The sequence below is a fragment of the Haemaphysalis longicornis genome, unplaced genomic scaffold (assembly GCF_048455015.1).
Source record: "Haemaphysalis longicornis isolate Haplotype H1 unplaced genomic scaffold, Haemaphysalis longicornis Haplotype H1 scaffold_6, whole genome shotgun sequence".
NCBI classification, from domain to species: Eukaryota; Metazoa; Arthropoda; class Arachnida; order Ixodida; family Ixodidae; genus Haemaphysalis; species Haemaphysalis longicornis.
In genome coordinates this window covers 50992220-50998170 of record NW_027526407.1, presented here as the reverse complement: position 1 = coordinate 50998170, position 5951 = coordinate 50992220, and positions in this window count along the sequence as shown.

The following is a 5951-nucleotide window of genomic DNA, read 5'->3' as shown; positions in this document are numbered from 1 at the left end:
GGCTTGTACTACAGAGACCCGAGCTGGATTCCCATACGAACTCAAACGGTCCGAATCTTCTTTTCAATCTGAATGATTTGCTTTACCGAGATGATTCCTCGTACGCGCGTCAAAAAAATTGCAACATTTTATTAAGTGAAGTTACTCTTCAGGGATGCGGCCATTTTCAATGCGGGACAGCAACAACGCTCTCTTGCGCAATCTGGCACCCAAGGCTTCCGCCTTGAAGGAGCCATGAAGACAAAATACAAGTTGGGTTTATTAGAAAGACTGCTTAGTCCCGATAACAATGATACCAATATCATCACAATCTTCGAATAAACAACAGAGATATTAAAGAAAAGGTGTGAAGCAGTCGTGACCCCCTAGCCAATTTCCCGCAACTTTTCACGGAACCTTGTTTGTGCGATTGGCGGCTGCCTAACTGACCTGTCGCGACGACACATGACTAGACGTCTGTAATGGGGCCTCTAGTTCCATTTGACCGCATCACTTGGATGCTAACGTGCAGTCAACGCACTGAAAATTATGTTTTATTGTTGGCCCGTATTACGTCATTCTTGCTCATACACGTCACTGTGGCGCAAAATTTGAAAGCTTTTAAATACTTCTTGCTTTTTTTTTTCGTTAAAAAAAACGTCTTTTGTGGCTGTAATGGAGCTGAGTGAGATACTGAATCCTAGTTCTTTCAAATTAAACGAAGTTGTATTTTCTCTTCATGGCTACTTGAAGTGACGCCCTTTCATTTTAGATAGAGAAGGTATACTTAACAAAGATCGGTTGCCTGTCCCTTTCGGGCTTCCACTTTAAAAACTTCGTGACGCTATGATTCCTGCATAAAGTTGAACATTGTTATAACGAACACTAATTTTGCGAATTATCGGCTATAGCGGACTAAATACAGACTTTGGTTGGTCACGCTTTATGTCAACGACACTTATTCTTTTACAACAAAACTGAAGCAGTGAGAGCCGTGCAGGATATCGGATGTAACGAAGAAATATTTGACCAGGAGGCTGAGAAGCATTTTGGGAAAAAAAAAAAAAACTTGTCCGAAACTGCAGAAGTATAAAGGCCCTTTTGTTCGTGGTCACTGTGGTAAACTTCATTTTGCTCAGTGCTGTGAGTAGCCACCGGACGAAGATCACATCCTTCATCAATTAAACAAGGACGCGGCCCTTGCTTTGTCAAGTGAACTCTGTTCTGTTGTGATTTCCCGTACTCATTTTCCGGTTCATCGGGCTTACAATGCAACAAGGAGAAAGGTGAGGGTTAACTTGTTTATAATGGGTTCGAAGCCTTAAAAATTCATTTTTGTATCAGGTACTCTTGTGCGAGCCAAATGGTTGATTTGTAATAGCCGATTTTTACCTCTACTGTTACAACGAATATCGGTTATGACGAACTAATTTGCTGTCCCAATACTGCGACGTTATAACGAGGTCAGGCTGTACGATATGATGCATCCCCCCGACAAATGCGGCCGCTTGAAGGAAATGAAGGCGCACTGCTCTCTCTGTGAAACAACGGTCCGAAAGAGGTGAACGCGCGCGAGAGAGAGAGAGAGAGAAAGAGAGTGAGGGAGGCCGTGCGTGTTGAGACAAGCCGCTCTCATCAGGTCACAGTTGTAGCAAAGCGGTCGCCGCACGTACATAGATAGCGAGGAATGCGCCGCCGTCGGTGAGCCGCTCTTCCCTCTGGTTTCGGAATTCCTTCGAGAGCTCTCATCGAGGCACTTGTCGGCAGGCTTCCGCACGATGACCCGGTGGCTTTGTTGATGGCGAAATGCGCGCGAAAGTTCCGGCACTCGTCTCCGAAGGAGGTGGAAGATTTTGGCGGGAAGAAGACGTATCGCGCCGCTCAGTGCAGCTGAACTATATGTGGAATGGCGGTATTTTGGCCGCATCATCTCGCATCTAAAGTGCTCTTTCCTAATATAAACACATTTCCTCGGGGGCACTTAAGTCAGCTTACGTGTTTTGAAGGCGCGAGACTCCCGATACTCTCACAGACTCTTTTACTTCTACACATCATGCTTCCATCTCTTTCCTAGCTTACGTTTCTTCGTATTTTGGTGCGGATTATAGTTCGGCAGGCGGACTATACACTTGAGGCCACAGCCTCCCCAGGAGCAGAGTTCTCCGCCGTATGTATGATGCACCTGTTATATATATATATATATATATATATATATATATATATATATATATATATATATATATATATATATATATAACAGGTAAGGATGCCCGTAAGGATGTAAGGATGCCCGTCGCCAGCGCAATTCACGAAGGAGCAACCCGAGTATAGGAAGCACTGTCCACTCGCCATGAGAGGGTACGTGCCGAAACAGAGCATGATCATCGCAGTCAAGTGACAACAATAGACGGCAGCCGCATCGCGAACGCTTGGAAGGAAGAAGAAGCTGCCTCTCGCTTTTTGCTCTCGGCCAACACTGCAGAGCGGACTTCGTGCTCCTGACTCCTAGAGCTGACTTTGAGCTGACCAGTCCTTTGGCCTTGGAATAAATCCTCCTTACAATTTTGGTGGAGGTGCGGGTTCCTCCCCGTCCTGGCCCGAGGGCGTGACCCGCGTTGGCAGTCGTTTTCTTACCCTGGAGCTCCGCAATCGGACACTTCAACCTCCTACAATGCCTCGCGACGATAACCCGCCGCCTACGCCAACACCCATCGTCTGCTCTGGTGCGATCCGTGAGCGGGACCCTCCCAAGTACAACGGCACCGATGAGCAGGACGTCGACGACTGGCTTGCCGCGTTTGAACGGGTGAGCACTCGTAACAATTGGGACAACCGCCTCAAGCTCAATAACGTGGAATATTCTTTGACTGGGCTCGCGGAGAAATGGTTCCTGAACAATGCAGCCCGTCTTGAAACGTGGCCAGAATTTAAAGCCGACTTCCAAGCAGTATTTGGACGCCCCGCTGTACGAAAATTCCGGTCGGAGCAGCGTTTGCGCGAGCGTGCACAGAAAAGTGGTGAAAACTTCATTTCGTACATCGAGGACGTCGTAGATCTGTGCAGGAGGATCGACAGCGCCATGCCCGAAACGGACAAGATCAAGCACATCCTGAAAGGCATCGAAGACGATGCCTTCCAAATGCTCCTCGCGAAAAACCCCCAAACTGTGGCAGAGGTCGTTACCATTTGCCAGAGTTTCGACGAGCTGCGTAGGCAGCGGGCTCTCACTCGGCGACCCGTCGTACAAGATCAGTTTATGTCCAGCTTGGCTGCTAACGACAGTGATGGTACATTATTTCAGCGAATCCAGCAGTTTGTGCGCGAGGAAGTGGCTCGTCAATTGTCCCTAATGCCAAACGTTCCGGAGCGTAAATCTTCCCTCAGCCCTGACCTCCGGACCATTGTCCAACAACAAGTTGCTCAGTCCCTTCCAACTGCACTGCAGTCAACTCCTGTTGTTGTCGCCCCCGTGCCCTATTCCGACGCTACGCCGACAGCCCCAGTCACCACAACTCTGGCTTATGCCGATTCTATACCCTCCATGCCGATGGCCGCTCCACCGACCTTTCTTGACTCTGTCCCACGGCGACCTTATGCTGAAGTCGCAGCCAGGTACATACATCAAAGCCCCGTCTTTCTGCAGCCCCGCGTACCTGTACGCCCCCCGGTATCCCAAGCAGCATTGGCCGATAGCCAATCATTGGACGCCCCTTGGCTTCCCTTTGGCTTCCGATAGCTTGGCCAGACGCCGGCCTGTACGCAAAAGCCATTCGTGGACAACGAGCGCTATACGACCGGCCTTGAGGACACACATTGGCCGGTGCGCAAAAAATCACACTGGACAGCCGATAGCTTGGCCAGACGCCGGCCTGTACGCAAAAGCCATTCGTGGACAACGAGCGCTATATGACCGGCCTTGAGGACACACATTGGCCGGTGCGCAAAAAATCACACTGGACAGCGCGCTCATTCAGACGTAATTTTTGATCATTAAATTTTATGAAGAGTAGTAGCCTATATGTGACGCAGGTATTTATGAGTGCCTTTACGCACGTCTTGGCATGTTCTTGTTAGTTGAATGACCACTCAAGTTCACTCAAAATATTACTGAAGTTTGCGTGTTTTTGAATTTGTTTTCACGCGCAGCGCACAACAAAAAAAGTAGTTCCAAATCATTTTCAAGCTTGTGTCAAGTAGCACATTTAAATAAAAAGTATTGGCAGGTGTAAATGCCGACAGCCTTGCCTGTTTTTGCATATTGTTACATGAAGTCTCACTGTAGAGCACTCGTGTGCGTTATTTTGCGTGTGTACATGCGCACCCGGCGCGCAAGCAGCACCACTCGAGGGCAGCACTGCGGTCGTTGCCCGCGGCGGTTCCCCAAACGGTTAGAGCGCGGTGCACAGGCCAAAACGCAGCAAAAAGTAGTTACCTAAAGAGCCACAGCACCGTGCCACGAAACAAAGCGTACTTAAACTAAAGTGCAGCTTATTCAAAACAGCGTGAGAGAGAGTGTTAAACGTTCAGTAGGAATTGGTCATTTGTGCGTCCTAACGCAACGGTGAACGTCGAACTACTTCAGCGTTGTGCCTTTGCGCGTTCTTTGAACCCGCGGCGGGGCCGGTGCACGGGCGCGTTGCACCGACGGCTCCGTCTCTTTTGTGGCATTGAAACTGCGGTAGTACTCCTGTACGTGTCTGTGAGGTGCGTTTTGGTGTCGGTGGCTGTGTGAAGTATACCTGACTGGTGTAATAACATCGTTTGCCTGCTACGGCCGCCGCTGAAAACGTAAGTCACCATTTCATTTTTTCGCGGTGCGGGAGTGCTCGCGCTCGTTCCCGCCAAAACTTCAGCTGTCGTTTATAACTGGCGCTCGCGAGTGCTGCTTAGTGTTGTTGGTTCTTGCGAAGAAAAAAGTGGTCACATACATGTGCTTCCAATTGTGTGACGCCAGTTCTAGCTATCCTTTTTCCGGCTTTGTGTTTTCCGAATAAGCAGCCGTGCTCTCACTGCAGGTTCACGACGTTCAGCATGCGTTGAAGCAAGACTCGTGTGCAGTATAAGCAGTATAAGAGTTGCGGATGTATTACGCTGGCTTAATTAAACTCTACCTATTAATGAAGCTTTCGTTTCATTATTTTCTTGAGCAACGTAAAGGTATTGTCGAGCGACAAAGTTATTACACTACCGCTGGGCTTCTCCGTCGGTTCCGTTCGCGTCTGAATTCCGCGTCTGACGGGCAGGGTTGCCACTGAGTTTAGAGTCAATTTCGCCAAACAACGCGCGAGAAGTCGCCGAACTAGCCATTTTTTCTTAAGATTTCGCCAAAAATGTCGCCATACAAGATATCTGCGGCAGCACCTAAAAATAAACGCTTCTAATTTTGTATAATACCTTTTTAAAATCAGCACTGTTCAAAACACTTACGTTATACTGACGTTTTTCAACGCCAGTCGCATCGTCCGCTTCAAAATTCCTGGTTCTTCGACGTTCTTCTTCGTCGCCGCAAGGCTAGCCCGTCGCTGCCGTGTGGACTTTACCAACGCAGGTCCACACGGCACCGACGACCTCGAGCTCCTGATCCTGAATTCCTTAAAGTATGTGTGTGTGTGTGGGGGGGGGGGGGGGGGGGGTAGGTTGCGTCTAGCTGTGCGGGAATGCGACTTGCGAGGGTCCGGGCCAATTAGTTTCCTACGAGAGCTTTCCCTCGCCAACGCACTCCAACAAAAGCAGTGCTCGTTTTTTTTTTCGCAATAAACCGCCTTTTGAGGTGCTCGCCCTCGTCAGCTCATCACTGACTGCGGGGAAACAACAGACCCTTTGCCCTTAGGAAGGAAGTTGGGTTTCTGCTACCCCCCCCCCCCCCCCGCCCCCTAACCGCATTGGGGCGCCTGCTAGGCTACCACCGACTAAAGCCTCTTCATCGGCTTAGCCGATGAAGGGACTTTTCCACTGCCGTAGCATGTGATCGT